Raw genomic sequence first — 17,559 nt, 5'->3', positions numbered from 1 at the left:
TGCCCCATTTTTTTCGAAATGTGTAGTACACTTTGTGCTGCTGCGCTCCTTAAATGTTCGGCTTGGGATATGTGAACTGTTAGAATTTTATTCCTACCGCCTGCAGGCAGTAGAGGCCTGCCCAGTCTATGTGATAACTAAGTAAGCCACTCGACGGTATTGTTACCACTATGATAAAACAGTCCAGGCAGAGGGGCGTTTACGCCACCTATTAACGGCCGAGTGCATGGAACAGTGTGACCAAGAGTGAAGTAATATTTTATTACTCAGGAACGTACGTGCTACCAAGAAACTCATACTTCGCAAATTTAACTGGGTATAGCAACCCGTGCTCAGTAGAGAGCGAGCTAGAAAAAGCTAACGGAACAAGTAATATAAAGAAAACCTACTCATAACGCTCCGATAAGTCTACATCAGAAGCATAGCTATAAGCTTGTAAATAATTGAACTTCGTTGCTCAAAGCATTGAGTAGTGCCGCCGTTCTGCCTGAGTTTGAACCTAACAGAATGATGTGCTTTTGAATTTCAGAGTAACCACAACACACGCTTCTTGATGAAGATCTGTTGACTAGCTGCCCAATGACTGACTCATACCCTCGTTCTTCACTTCTCGTGGGCAACTCAGCATCACGGTAGCTGCCACTCATGACTCAGGTCAACAGACGTCACCAACGGGAATGGGCGTCGAAGTATTACTCGATCTTCCGTGTTTTCAAGCACAAAACGCGTCCGTGAAGACAGCTGGAATGCAGTATAAGGCTGCTTTCATAAAGATCTGTCAATACTACAATCGTTTGAGTATACGACCCCGGGGTAATCTGCCCTCTCCCTCACCATCTCACCCATCATGAGGGGCAGAGGTCAGGAATAGGCGGTGGTGGTGGTTACGGTTTAACGTCCCGTCGACAGCGAGGTCATTAGAGATGGAGCGCAAGCTCGGGTTAGGGAAGGATGGGAAAGGAAATCGGCCGTGCCCTTTCAAAGGAACCATCCCGGCATTTGCCAGAAACGATTTAGGGAAATCACGGAAAACCTAAATCAGGATGGCTGGACACGGGATTGAACAGTCGTCCTCCCGAATGCGTGTCCAGTGTGCTAACCACTGCGCCACCTCGCTCGGTCAGGAATAGGCCCAACTGTTACAGTTGGTGTCATGAATTAGTCGTTCTGCTTCACGACGCGGGTTGTCTGGGGAAATGTTCTTCCAGCGTACAAACCGTAGAGTTAGCCGAGAGAGGTGATTGTTCGGTAACACTTAAGCCCAAATAACGTTTCTTGGAGTCGGGCAGTAAGACTGGGTAATTTAGTAAATTACATCCGAGCAGTGGTACTCGTCGTATCTCCAATTCACTAGCATTGGCTCAGTACAATGGGGTGGGTTGAACCACACGTTGTTTATGTTTGATTCAGTATTTTTCTTAGTTAAGAGACCCACAACGTCGAGTACTGGATGGAACTTGATAAGGTTACGTTTGCGAATTCATGTGAATCCCTGAACTTATCATTGTTTGTTTTGCAATTTTACAGGGCACGAATTGCCATGCACTACGGGTGTAGGAGGCACATTTTTTACATGTACACGTGTTGATCATTTGGCTCTCCATAGTGCAGACTATAGATGGGTGACGACACATGAGAAAAGGTAACTTATAAGGTTTTTCATCAGTAGTGGGTTACTTGTGTTTCTGGTACTGGTAGTGGTGAAATCAAGTGCTGGTATTAGAACAGAATCTGTTGCTGCTATAACAGAGCAATTGCGGATGTTAACAGAAGAAACGTTTTACCAAAAGTACGAGGATGAGGACCTTCTTCGTAGAGTTGTGGCTGTGGAAACCTTTGAGGTTCAGTCACAGCCTGTCGGGGGAAAATAGGCAGAGTTGGAGGTATATTCTTCTCCTTTTGATCCAGCAGTAACAGCACCTATCAGTCCTTTTCCCAATAGAACAGGCAACTCCAAGAATTTTAGTCTGATGGTCCCATCGGATCTTACACTAAATCCGAAAGACCAGAACCAAGTTGAATCTCACTCGTGTAATGAAGAGTTGTATGTTTCACATTGTTTTGTATGCAGAAGCGTGGCTCACTGAGTAATGTTAATGGATAATATAAGGGTTTCAGTTAGCGTAAATAATTTTGGGAGAGGAGGAGTTAATCTGTCAAAAAGTATAATGACACTACTAAATATGAAAACGTCGATACGTTGAGTTTGGACAGGAGTCATAAGCAAACATTACGCAAGAACCTGTGTCAGTTGTAGGCCAGTGATCGCACAAATATGGAAAGTGTATTATTGAAATTTATCAACTTGTTTTGTAGATATGGGGTGTTACCAGCTACTCTAGTAACTCAGCACTGTATAAAATTGTGATTTTACACCAATTTACAGCAAACAGTTCGTACAGCGAGACATTTACAGACATTAATAGAGAAGTTCATGGAACAGAAACTACGTGATTGGATCAATAATGAAGTAGTAGTCTCTGAAGTACACATGTCGTAATCATCCCTAAGAAATCATTGGATGGAACCAAGGAATAGATGTTTTTTCTGAGATAGTAGATGATCATCCAATCGCTAATTTTACTGAAATTTTGGATAAGTGATGAGTGCCGTTACTTTACTGCATGTCACTCAAAAGTTGTCATCAGTTGGAAGTAGCACTTGAGCATATGCCAAAGACAGCGTTAACCGCATCATGCGGACATTATCAATAGAAGCGAATGTCATTTGGTTTGGAAATCGCTCCTGCTACTTTTCAGGGGTTATTGGACGGAGTTTTAAGAGGGTTAAATCCTAAGGCCCATACATGATCTATTTGAACGAGTTAATAGTGTATTCTTCGGTTAAACCAGAACATGTGAGACGATTTGTGGATGCTTTTAGTAGGTTAAGTCTGCACATATGACAAGCAGATGCAGTCGTTTGTCGCTTCGAGCTATCGTAAATTCATAAGGGATTTCTTGAATACAACTGAACATTTGAACAAATTAGTTAGTAAGTTAGATTTATGTTCCATAGATAATTCTGTACAACAAATAGTAATGATGTGTAATCAGCCATTTCACATACACTTCGCCAATTAATTTGTAAAGATGGCTACATGCTAATCATTTATAACTGTAAAATTTACAGATTTAAGCTAGTAGCTCCTGTCCACCAACTTTTACCCATTAAATATAAATTCTTTTACTGAACAGAAGTGTCAAGAAGAAACTTTTTCAGATTGTTTTTGAATTATACTTTACTGTACTGTCGGAGTGCTCAGAATGCTCAATTCCTTAAACAGATGACTGTAAGATGATCATGGGTGACCGCCACATATCATTCGTACAGTAGGTTTTTGAACAATGAAGTGTTTCTTTTTTAAAGATGAATTGCCCCAGAACATTATCCCATTTGTCGTCACTGAATGAAAATATGGGGTATATAGCATGTTACTGATTTGCCTCTCCCCGAGATTTGCAATGTTTCTAATTCCAAAAGTGTCTGAACTGTGTTGTTTTAGGAGTTCCAAAATGCACTTATTCCAGTGTAAATGCTCGTCAATACTGACACATGACAATTTTGAAGTTTCACCCTATTCGCTATTTCCTTACTACTTGTTACCTTAACACTGATGTAGTACTCATAGATATATTGTGCCTTTTTAAAATTGAGTGTGTGATCATTCGCAGATAATCAGTGCTACTTTTAGAAACATCGTTTATCATTTGTTCTTTTTCTTGTGTATGCTTGGACTGGTTACACTACTAGTGTTATGTGCAAAAAGAATTATTTCTGCTTGTGGCGTATCTGACCACAGATCGGTTACATATATATAGGGAACAATAGTAGGCCTAATACTGAACCTTGGGGAATCATGTCCTTGGACTATACTGGTTGACTTATTTAGTACAACTTTTCGTATTGATTTGGTTACATATGACATTATCGATTGATTTTCTGTGTCTCCAGTCTCATAAATCTGCAATATATCTAGGACTGTACTGTGATTCACACTGTCAAACGCCTCAAACAGGTCGCAAGAAATGCCAAATGGTGCTATTTATCATTTAATGCTTCTTAAATTTGGGGAGTTAACGTGTAAATGGCGTTCTCAGTAGAGTAAGTCCACTGAAAGCCATACTGTGATTTGCTAGGGATATGATTATTTCTAAGGTGAGATATTATTTCACAGCAAATCACCTAATGTAAGCAGCGAAACAGGTCGGTACCTACTGACATCTCTCTTATCATATTTCTTAAAGAGGAGCTTAAGAACGCGATATTTCAGTCTCTCTGGAAAAATGTCTTGAGTTAGTGTCGCATTGCATATTTCAGATAAGGCCGAACTCATTATAGGGAAAAAATCTTTATTACTCTATCGGGAACACCATCAAAACCAGATAAGATTTATGTTTTAGAGAATGTATAATTTTCTTAATAGGTAATTCACAAAGAGAGTAATGTTTCAGTGGACGCGGGGCATAAGACACACAAATGATGTTACATTAAGATGCAAAACAGCCTTGTTTAGTGTTTTGGGCAAGAGTTTATTGGAACAGCAGGGTGTACAGGCAGACGATAACGATTATCAAGCCTTTAAGTTACAGCCGCACGCTTTAATACTTGAAGATTTGTTGTACAGACTTCCGAAATAGGGGCCACCTATTGCGGTCCCGAGAGTTCTTCAAAAGGAGCTGATATAACAGGCTCATGACCAGCTGTTATCAGTTGTTGATTGCCGACGGACAACAGACAGGCTTATTACGGAATGGTTTTGGTGGAGGAATAGGAAGCGTGTCAAAGAATGTCTCCCATGCCCTGAGGGAGGGGATATTTTGCACTAGAGAATCCCTTGGCTTAGGTCAACAGAGGCGTCGAATCCATTTTAAATGCTTCAGCTCGACATTTACTATCCACAGTACACCTGTACGCATGTGCTTACGGCTATAGACCTCTTTTGCGGGATATAGTAATAATATCAATTCCAGATCAACAGGCCAGTACAGTGGCACTAGTATTATATTGGATATTGGAGATTTTAGTTCCCAATAATTAATTGCCGACCAGAGAACGAGCTTAGTTTTGGAACCTACGAAGCAGATGTGTCATGTATTGCGTATTCGGATGTTACGAAAGAGCCCCTTCCACCCGCAAACCAAAAGTTGAATGGATCACCACCGTAAGACCATTTTCAAAATGCAAAGCCTTAATGATGACTGGGATATCTATTTGCAACTCGAAGGTCCACATGGTAACAGTCATGTCTCTACCTGAGCCAGTATACGGGCCGAAAATTCCGTCCCACTTTGAGGCTTTAAGTCCTAAATTAGGCGCCAACAGCGAACCAGTGAAGAAGTTTGTGAGAAGAAGTCGGGAGGTGTGGAAAAACGTACAAAAGGCGAACACGAAGGCCATGGACCGCCGAATAGGCCAATGGGCAGACTACCACGGTACCGTGTACGGCAGTGGGAATTGGTCGCTAATCCCAGTACACCAGAAGGAAAGACGAAGAAAATCTTGATCAAATATCGTAGACCATATCTGGTGGTGGGGATGAACACGCCGGTTAACGGAAAGGTACAGGTTCCTACCAAAATGTATGTCGTGCACATCAGGCTGGTGAAACTATTTGAAAGTATTTTGGATACTGTGCCACAGTTACCTGTGTCCTTGGTGGGATAGTCTGGAGAAGGCAGAAAGTAGGAACCTCGTCCGTTAGACAATTCGAAGCACTAGGATGCCTAATACCTTGAGGTCACGTAATTAATAATGTTGTTGGATTATTTAGTGTGGTATGTTAGTGTTAAATTTATACTTGATATTTCTCTTATGTATACTTTTTGCATTGTCTTGTGTTCGGGTGGATTTAGTGTTTTCGTATCATTGCAAGATATATTTTTCTTTTATTACTATACTATTATTGTCAGGTAGTTGTTACTATTGTTTTTTCTTTCTGCTTGCCGTTAGTTCTTGTCTTTGGAAGGAGAGCGATGATAGACTGTTTCTTTCCTCAGGTGACGATTTTGTGATGTCATCCTGAATGATGGAATGGTCCTGGGTATGTCATACATTATCGGGAGTGGAGCAGAACGCTTGGTTGACGGTCAACAACTGGTATGATTTGTGTTGTTCTCTAGGCAATCGGATGTCTTCCTTATGAGGTATCAGCGGATATTGAAATGTGGAATGAAATTCGTAGATTGAAAGATTTTCTTTCGGAATTGTTTAAAGAGATACAGAGAAGTGACGGTTATTTTGGGACTTACAAGGGAGCTGTGTTAGTCACAGTTTATCTACGGTAAATTATGAGCATAGTTATCACAGCTGGCAGATATTGTATCACTTACTATAGTTAAGAGGAAAAGAGGTTGGTTAATTGGGGGAGATTATTAATAAAAATATTGTTTTTCACACTAGAAGAGGCGGATGTTCCGAAATTGAATTATTCACTTGGTCATATTCAAAAAGCGGCCGATTCCAATGACGAGTGCCGTGGAATGGAACTCAACTCGGGGCGGATTTCCCTCTTCCGTTTACACTCACTGGTATGACTGTCATGACACTGACGCGGAATTACTGTATTGGCCGGAAGAGCCATTAAGGGCATTACCCTTCGGGAATTTAGCTCACCTTAATGCCTCCCTCAACCCTGAACTTACGCGTTCGTTAGACAAATTTATGGAATGACAGGAGGTGTAAATTTTAATAGAGGTGATATACAAAATCGTAAGCACGAGGTTATATCGATAATTATTTCATTTACCAGTTGTGCCTGCTTCTACTAGGTATTTGTCTACTTTATTTCTGTAGCAAATGCAGAAGGGGACACAGTTTACAGACAACCGCCACACCAGATTCCAGCCAAATGGTTAACCGTCATAGGCCATGGAACAACTGACGGGAGTAGAATCTCTATACTAGGAAGCATAAACATTAGACTGAGGACTGTATTGTAGTTAGGTCCTCGAAATCGCACTTTGAGAGTTAGTATATAAAGGAGAAACTCACATAGATCATCTCAGGACTGCATCTGGGTGTTGCAATCAGCACAGCACAGAATTCTTTTGGTTAACGCTAATTTTAATTGAAGATTCGTCTTGCAAGACACGGGAGCTCTTTCGAAAGAAAGTAGGTGTGTAGCAGCCGAAAAAAAAGTTCGGTACCCCAATTGTGAATATTTTAAACGTTTTATTTTAACAAGCGGCCAGTCTGTAGAGGCCAGCCCTGCCAATGTGCTAATCGAGTAAGCTTTTAGACAGCACTTTTGAAATTATGCTAAGACTTTCTGGAAAAAAGGCTTGACACACTAGACTTAGGGGAGTCACATTGAACCGTAAAATCCTCAAAACGTCGTGACCACCAGTAAAATGATGTATTATATCTACATCTACATCTACATGGATACTCTGCAAATCACATTCAAGCTGGCACAGGGTTCATCGAACCACCTTTACAATTTCAATTTTGTATAGCGCGCGAAAAGAATGAACGCCTATATCTTTCCGTACGAGTTCTGCTTAAAGGCGTTGACAAACGTCAACAGGGACAGATGAAAATTTGTACCGCGACTGGGACTTCAACCCGAGATCTTCTGCTTCTAAGGCAGATGCTCTATCCATCTGAGCCACCGAGGACACATAGGATAGGGCGAATGCAGTGATTTATCTTTGGAACGCCTCCCGAGAATCGCACATTTTCACATAATTTTCCCACACTTCATTCGTAGTGTCCCCTACTTTTATACTCATTATTCGTGGCGCGTTGCCGATTCTCGTAAAAGTTCGAGTATTGTTCTTGCATCCGCGCAGAGGAAGAAGATGGTCAAGTGGCCAGTGAGACTTAACTATATATATACTAAGATGCTGTAGATTCTTCCAAATTTGTGATATTTCTCCTTCACTATGTGACTGTCAATACAATTTCAATCACAGCTTTATCTAACACTGGACTAAGTGCCACTGAACAGGAAACAATAAAGAATCAAAGGGAAATGAACCAATGTTGAGATAATTGTTGATGTCAACCCTGAGAAATGGAATGTCCATGTGTTCTAAGGTCACGTAATGCTATTATTTCTGGAGTAAGGCGATCGTTATGGGAAGTCGCATCTGCTACCAAGCGGGGGAGACCTTATGACCAACTCCCTTAAACGTAAGGTTTCCGATTAAGCGTAAACGAAAAAACGTAAAACAATCATAGAATCTGGACGAAGACTGCATTTAAGAAAGTAAATATTTTCTTACGAAATTTGGAAGATTAAAGTACCTGAATAGGTATCAATATATTCAAAAGGTGGGCATTAAGTTCCGCTCCCCTCTCTCCACCTCCCTTGGTATCGCATGGGTTAATGATGTTACAGCTACTGCAGCACTGAGGGGTCAATCAGACGAAGAAATACATTGTGTGACTGAATTTGTGTTTAACATGAGAGGCCAGTTCGTATGTGGCATACCATGAGATCCATAGTAAGGCACAGTCGTTTCAGCAGTTGGTTGCTGGATTACGCCAGAGTTACAAAAAGAAAATACCATAGAAATTTTTCGCGAGGACATCAATACTTTTGATTTGAACTGTGATAAGTCCATGGAAATAGTAGTTAAAACTTCCGGGCTGAGAGGCCGTGGTCGAACAGTAGAACTTCTTCTCCCTGACGTTTCGTTGCCAGCTGCGGACAACATCTTCCGAGGCGAGTCTACGACTGGCTACCAAGCCGCGGAGGTCCTGTATATATAGAGCGGGTAGAAGGCACCACCACTCGTCACGTGATGTCAACAGTAAAACTAACTCTGACTGGCGTCATTACTCTCGATCGAAGGTAATCGATTGTCACATATTTGATGCAAGGTTGATCGCCATATTTTATCTAACTTCAAACCTTCTTCTTTCTTGTTAAAATTAATGTGGTGTTTAAAAATCTCTATCGCCTCTCTATACATACGTGCATGATAATGCGATGTCTTAGCTAGCACGCTTGTTTCGCTAAATTTTATCTCATGGTCTCCGTCTTCGAAAAGATGTTCTGCTAAAGCTGACTTATCCGTGTGTCCCAATCGGCAGTTCCTCTTGTGTTCAGTCAGGCGAGTATTGATACTTCTTTTAGTTGTTCCAATGTAAACTTTCCCACAACTACACGGAATTTTGTAAACACCCGGAGTAGCTAAAGGGTGTCGTGCATCCTTCGCCGATCTTAAACATTCACTAATCTTCTTAGTTGGTCCGTAGATTGTTTCAGTTCTAAACTTGGCTAGCACTTTTCCGAAAATATTAGCAGCGACTGGACTTTTTATGGAATTTTTTGAGCAACAGGCACTTCAGTCAGCCAGAAAAAGTCCTTTGAAGTGGCATCGGTATGTGGACGATACTTTTGTGATATGGAATCACGGAGAAGAGCAACTGAACGAATTTCTGAAGCATTTGAACAGCATTAATTCAAAAATTCAATTTACCATGGAGACAGAGAGTAATGGACAGATTAATTTTCTGGACGTTTCAGTAATTAAACGAGCAGATGGTACTCTTGGTCACAAAGTATACAGAAAAGATACGCATACCGACCGTTATCTTCATAAGACTTCAAATCATCATCCCAGGCAGAAGAGAGGTGTCATCAAAACACTGGTGGACAGGGCCAATAGAATTTGTGAGCCAGCGTATTTACAAGAGGAACTAAATCATTTGTGTACAATTTTTCGGAAAAATGGATATACTGCTAATGAGATAGATCGTGCACTCCATCCTAGAAATAAAATGTCCGAAAACATGGAAAAAAACAACCTTCAGCACGGAAAGTTTTTCTTCCTTACATCCATAATATTACGGACCGTATCGGAAAAGTGCTAGCCAAGTTTAGAACTGAAACAATCTACAGACCAACTAAGAAGATTAGTGAATGTTTAAGATCGGCGAAGGATGCACGACACCCTTTAGCTACTCCGGGTGTTTACAAAATTCCGTGTAGTTGTGGGAAAGTTTGCATTGGAACAACTAAAAGAAGTATAAATACTCGCCTGACTGAACACAAGAGGAACTGCCGATTGGGACACACGGATAAGTCAGCTTTAGCAGAACATGTTTTCGAAGACGGAGACCATGAGATAAAATTTAGAGAGACAAGCGTGCTCGCTAAGACATCGCATTATCATGCACGTATGTATAGAGAGGCGATAGAGATTTTTAAACACCACAATAATTTTAACAAGAAAGAAGAAGGTTTGAAGTTAGATAAAATATGGCGATCAACCTTGCATCAAAGATGTGACAATCGATTACCTTCGATCGAGAGTAATGACGCCAGTCAGAGTTAGTTTTACTGTTGACATCACGTGACGAGTGGTGGTGTCCTCTACCCGCTCTATATATACAGGACCTCCGCGGCTTGGTAGCCAGTCGTAGACTCGCCTCGGAAGATGTTGTCCGCAGCTGGCAACGAAACGTCAGGGATAAGAAGTTCTACTGTTTGACCACGGCCTCTCAGCCCGGAAGTTTTAACTACTGACGATGCCGGCCGTGAAAGCCTACACGCTATGATCCATGGAAATATTTTCAGGTAGGATTTGCGAAGTTAATCCTCAACATATGTTCGTTCCAAAAAAGCAGGAGCCAACGACGTGTTATCGCAGGAGGCTGCAGCTCTTAGGACTGTGGCGCAATTTGAGGAAATATATTTTGTCATGAAGCAATAAGTAGCTCACTGATTTATCCCTTCTGAGGTGAGGTGCTACAGCTGTGGGCGCAAGGGCCATACACAGAAATAGTGGATAATTGGTTCAAATGACTCTAACAACTATGGGTCCTAACATCTGAGGTCATCAGTCCCCTAGACTTAGAACTCCTTAAACCTAACTAACCTGAGTACATCACATACGTCCATGCCCGAGGGAGGATTCAAACCTGCGACCGTAGCAGCAGCGCGGTTCTGGACTATAACCGCTATAACCGCACGGTCACAACGGCTGGCGAAAGATTGGAAGCAATTAGAGGGTGGGAATGTAGGCTACCGAGTATCTGTATGATGGTAGAGGAAGAACAGGAAGCATCATTGTGGTAAACAGCTGCTGAAGAGAAACGGGAAAACTTTGATTATCGGAAGGCAGTCCTGATAGATTGTAACACTACAAAAGTTAGTGCCCAGTCGGAAAGATGCTTAGTGGGTGTAGTGGGTGGTGTGGAACAGAGGATTCTTGTAGACACGAGTGCACACGTTATCAGTATGAACATGGTAAACAGGGGGCGGAGGGACCACAACAATGTAAGTTACATGGGGTTGGTTCAAATGGCTCTGAGCACTATGGCCCTTAACATCTGTAGTCATCAGACCCCTAGAACATCACACTGATTTTGGTACCGTTGTCGTCTGCTACCAGACCTAATTCTGTTTGTTGTATATTAGATCAAAGACCGTTTATATATGTGGGGAACATTAGCAGACCCAAGTCTGATCGTTGGGGATTCATGTCCCTGGACTATAACACTTGAATTACTAAGTACAACATTCTGCATTTACTTCGATATATATGACATTATCCACTGGTTGACTGTACAATCAGTCTCACAAAATTTCTATTAATCTAGAAGAATATTGTGATTCATACGGTCAGAAGCTATAAGAAGGTTGCAGGAAATACCAACCGATGCTACTTCATAATTTAATCATTGTTAAACTTGGCGAGTTAACATGTAAATGGCTTTCTCAATAGAGCACCACTTTTGAAAACCTACCTGTGATTTTCTGAGGATATTTTCAATGCTAAGGTGAGATACTACCCTACAAAAAATCTCCTTCTCAGACATTTTTTTCAAATCATGTCAGCAGTGAAACAGGTCTATAGCTGAGTTAGTGATGCAATACGTAGTTCGGATAAGAAAGGATTTATTAAATTGGAAACAAATACGTAATACAGTGGAAGAAGGAGAGTCAGGTACTATCAGAGAAACTGTACGAAGCAATGAGTTCCGATACAGTATTGGTTATTTCAGATATTTGAAAATGGTTCATATTCTCTAATGAAGTTTGTAATGGACAGTCGGATGTATTCTGTGTCAAATGCAGTAAAATAATGCGTAAAGTAACCACAGAATAACCGAAAGCCAGCGAGAATGGCCGAGCGGTTATAGGCGCTGCTGCTACGGTCGCAGGTTCGAATCATGCCTCGGGCATAATTGTGTGTGATGTCCTTAGGTTAGTTAGATTTAAGTAGTTCTAAGTTCTGGGGGACTGATGACCTCAAATGTTAAGTCCCATAGTGCTCAGAGAAACTTGAACCATCAACCGAAGCGTTAACGGCCATATGCGATATTATACATTTCAGGTGTTTCATGTCTGGTAGACGATTTAAAGTTTAGGCTGATCTGAGTCAATTAAATGGTTGTTTTGTCTAAGAGACTCATCTTCTGGTTTGCCTCAGTGCCTTCTCAAGTTCAGGGAGTATGATTACGAGGTTGTCTACACAAATGCAGATAAATTAAGTCGCAAAGTAGCCATTCTGAGTACTCTGGACAAGATTATACTGAAAGAGCAGAAAGCGAAGGCAGATAGTAAAGGGTGATAGGCTTTTAAGTCAAACTGCACTTTATCATGCACGAGGATATTAGGTACACAATTCCAAAAGTAAGTGTTAAGTGTTACAACGTGCTCATCAGCATGTTACTTCAGATCGTGGCGACCTACGATCAACAGATAGGACTATTGCGGAATGGTTTCGGTTTGGAACAGGAAGAGTGGCTTGGTGAAATATGTGAAAGACTGTGCACCATGTGCTCAGGGAGTGAATACTTTGCACTAGAAAATCCCTTCGCAGAGGTTACCAGAGGCGTCGATGTCAATTTAAATGCTTATTCTAGACATTTGCTAACCATAGCCAGAACACCTGTAAACAATACGTATGTGCTTACGATCATCAATGTTTCTCACGATATCTAGTAATGATAGCAGTTCCAGATAAAAAGGCCAGTACAGTAGCACAAGTATTTATTAACAATTGGACACTGAAGATTGAAGTGCCTGATAACTTAGATATAGACCGGGGGTACGAACTTATTTTCAGTACCTACATCCAGCTGTGCTGTATATAGCATATTAGGAAGTTATGAACGAGCGCTTTCTATCCAGAAGCCGGCCGCGGTGGTGTAGCGGTGCTAGGCGCTCAGTCCGGAACCGCGAGATTGCTACGGTCGTAGGTTCGAATCCTGCCTCGGACATGGATGGAAAGTGAGAATAAGACCATTTCTTAACTACTAAGATTTTAGTTGAATGCCAGACACGACGACTGGGATACCCATTTTGCATTACTAGCGAACAACTTAAAGCTTTATATGGGAACTGTCAAGTCACTATGTGAAATGCGGGATGGAAATGCATACTCAATTTGACTTTTTGGGTTCCTAAATTACTATCGAATAGCGAACCAATGAATAAGAGAAGTAAGGTGCAAAACCCGTACACAAAGGTTCTGGATCGCCAGGAACAGCGAAATAGGCGCACTGGTAGCCTGCCTCAGTATCGTAGAGGGCAATGTGTGTTAATTACTAGCCCCTATATACCAAAGAGGAAGACAAATAATTTCTTGACTAAATATGATGATCCGCACCACGTCGTTGTATGACCTCAACTGTTAACGGGAAGGTACAGTCTCCTATCAAAACGTACAATGTCTATACTGCACGTCTGTCTGGTTAAACAGTTGAAGAGTACTTTGGACGCTTTGACCGGCCTGGTAAGATTAGGTGAAGCTGGTGCAAAGGAGAAACGTAATCGTCTAGTCAGCTTCAAGCACATGGCATGCCTATGGTCTGACGTCACTGTTGTTGTATTATTTGAAATATTATGTTGGTGTTGGATTTATTCTTGATATCTGTGTTATGGGTATTTCTTGATTTGTGTTGTTTTCATGTCTTTGCCACACGTGTTTTTTATTATTGTAGTTTCATTGTCAGGCACTTGTTACTGTTGTTCTTGTTGCTATCTGTCGTTAGTTACTCGTTTCGGAAGGAGGACGGGGGTGATAGATGGTTCCTTCCCTGAGTAGGTGACTTTGTTATGATATCCTGGATGATGGGAATGGTCCTGGGTTTGCCATACATCATCGGGAGTGGAGCAGAATGCTTAGCTGTCTTTCAGATGTTTGTTTCAGGTATATATTTCTCTAGGCAGTTGGATACCTTCCATATGAGACATCAGTGGACATTGAAATCAACACATCAGAGAAATGACATTCCGAGACTACTAGATTTTGTTTCGGATTGATATACAGATGCACAGGGAAGTAACGTTTTTTAGGGAGGTGCTCAAGGAGTATCATAATCACAGTAAATTAAGAGCACACTTATCACAGCTTGAATATGTTGGCCACAACCTGTTGTTTGTAGAAAGTGAACTTGGTTAAATGCGGGAGAAAAATTAATAAAAACGTTGTCTGCGATAGCAGAGTAGGAGAAGTTCCGAAATTAAATGATGTACTTGATCATTTTCAAAAAGCGGTGACTGCTGTGAAGAGTGAGGTGCTATGGCTTTCATCCTGGGGAGGGTTTCTGTCTTAGGTGTACACTCACTTGTGTGACTGTCAATACACTAACGCGGAATTCACTGCATTGGCCAAAGGGGCCATTAAGCGTGTTACACTTCCAGAATTGAGAGCATCTTGAGGCCACCCTCAACCCTGTACTTACACATTCATTACACATATTTATCGATTCACAGCATGTGCAAATTTCAGTGGAGCGGATGTTACATTATATCCACACCATTCAAGAAAATCGTGAAATCATGATTACATAGATATTTTTCAGCAACCACGATGTCGTGTCTTTACTAGGTATTTGCATATTAAATTTATGCAGTAATCGCAGAAGGGCACAACCTACAGATCAGCCGAGACACCAGTTGCCAGACGAGTTTTTAGCAGGCAATGGCCGTGGGAACGATTGATGGAAGTAGAAGTTCTGTATTAGGTGGTACAAACTTTACATTCAGGATTGTATTGTAGTATGGTCCTGGAGACCTCCCATTAAGAGTCAGCTCATGCTGTAAATGGGTAAGGAAGGACCCATGTGGTACAACTCAGGAATGGAAGGCTCGGTCCTGGAATATTCTGGACGAATCTTTCGAGAGAGATTATCTTAAACGTGTTATTCCCACTCGCGGCTACACAGTAGAGACAAGCCTGTCCGAAGTGCTAACAGAGTAAGCCTTTGGACTTGGACGGGCGAGCCACGTTGAACTACAATGCCGAGTCATAGTATGACCAAGAGTGAGGTGATGTTTTATAAGAGACACTTGCGCACTACCGAGAAACTAACGCGTTGCAAATTTCACTGGATGTAGGAGCCCGTACTCGGGGCACAGCAAGCTAGTAAAAGCTGAAAGCCAAGTAACATGAAATAAACATACTCGTCCCCCTATAATAGTACTAAGTCGGACTCGTAGTTGTATGGTTATAAGTGATCGAGCGTAGGAACTCAAATCATGAAGTAATGCCTCCATTCTGTCTGCTTATTAAACTGAAGAGAATGCTGTCATCTGTGTTATAGAGAAACCATGACCCAGCCTTGGTGATGGAAATCTGCTGGCAAACCTGGCAACGAGGCACACCATGTCTGTAGCGTGATGGCTGCGGGATTTGTGGGAAGTTTGATGATGTGGGGAGTTTGGGCTTAGTCAATCTCCACCCCCTGAGCTACTTTGGTCGATGGACTACCAGATGTCTACCGTCCCGCTGCGAGAGATGCTCACTCGCGTTCTCCTAAAAACCTAGACGTCTTTGGCCATTGGCGGCGCAGGATTAGGTGAGTGGTCTAACGCGCTGCAGTCATGGGCTGTGCGGCTGTTCGCGGGTGAGGTTAGAGTCCTCCCTCGGGCATGGGCGTATGTGTTTGTCCTTAGGTTAATTTAGCTTAAGTAGAGTTTAAAGTTATGGACTGATGACCTCAGCAGTTAAGTCCAATTAGATTTCACAGACATTTGAATATTTGGCCACCGTCTTCGTCTATCTCTGGCGAGTGACTAGGGCATCGCTGGTCATCATCAGGACATCTATCGTCATCTGCCACACACTAGCGCACGAGTGGAGACAACGAGTACGGGGGGCTGCTTAGCCGACACACTCCGGAGGGCCTGGACAGCCAGCGCTCATCTTTGTCGCTGGCGGCAACCACGGCGGCCCAAGATAACAGGTGTCAGCGCATTCTGCGTTCGGCTGAGTTTTCAAGCACATAATGCGACACTGAGGCTAGATAGAGTGCTGTGCATGGCTGCTTCAACAGATCTGTGTCGGTGCTATGACTGTTTCACTGCAAGTTCGGATTTGAATCTGTCCGCTCCTTCCCCATTTTTCTCACCCGACCTGATAGATAGCGACGAGGGATTGGCCGGGTCAATTCAGTACAGAGATCACAGTTTTCCTTGTTCTGATGAGGAGGTTTCTCTTTTACGTTTTTGACGTATATTTCAGCATAAAGGATATTTTTTTTTGTTTTATTTTTGAAGCCTTTACTCTTGTTACATGTAACAAATTAATTTGTTAATTCGTGTACACAGTTGTCTGGGATTTACGCTTCATAATGTTTTTGCTTATTCATTGGAACTGGATTTGCAATATAGAGTTGTGGTTTTTCTGCCTCCGATATAGGAGTCAATAGTTCAGATACTATTACAGGGAGTCATATCTGGAGTAGGAATAGTACCCTACAAACATGATGTCATTTTAGTGTAAAAAGGACATGAGTTTGCTTAATAAATTAGTGTTTGAAAATTAAAGTTTTCTTCAAACTACCACATCTACACTCACCTTTGTTTGAACAGGGTGAGATTGTGAAGAAGTTAGGGTCTTGAGTCGTTTGTGGATTGAGGGAGCATGTCCAGTATAATGGAATATAGGACAATTCACGTTAAAATTATTTGTTTAATTACTATTAGTGTGAATCTGTATTTGAAAAAATTATATATATGGAGTGGGCATGCGGTAGATTGTGGAAAGAGGCTGTCAGCTAGGGCTGATTGTGCTTCTGCAATCATCAATGCAGCTTTTCCAATGAATAATTAATGTTTGTGGAGCGATAATGTAACTTTTAGTACATCATTCCTACAAAGATTTAATGTTTTCACTGATGTGTTTAATTTGATACAATTTCTGAATCTAGTACTACTTGTGGTATTCTGCAAAATGATACTATAGCTCCTGTTGATGGTCTATAGAGACGTAATTCAGTTTCAAAACACAATTAAAAAATGAATAATATGCTAATGTTCCAAGAATTATGTGATTTGAGTCTAATGTGAAGGGGCCTAATTAAATGTTAGCCCCAGAACTAGTAGAAAGGAACGTAGAGTGAAATTACAAACTAGTACGAATTGGTTTAATGGTAACTTGCTGGATGTTCCCAGTCAACAACGAGGCAGTGCTATTCTACTACAGAGACGAATTCAGAATTTAGTGCATAAGTTTTTAATTCACTGTGGAAGACACTTCATGAAAATTTAGTGCACTTACCACTCGGTTAAGGTAAGAGCTGCAGAGAGGCTCTCTGCTGTGAAAAAAATAAGAGTGGTTTCTGTAGATGAGAGTCCAGTAGTTATCATGA

This window comes from Schistocerca gregaria, chromosome 6 (assembly GCF_023897955.1).
Source record: "Schistocerca gregaria isolate iqSchGreg1 chromosome 6, iqSchGreg1.2, whole genome shotgun sequence".
Lineage (NCBI taxonomy): Eukaryota > Metazoa > Arthropoda > Insecta > Orthoptera > Acrididae > Schistocerca > Schistocerca gregaria.
Note: the sequence above shows the minus strand (reverse complement) of the source record.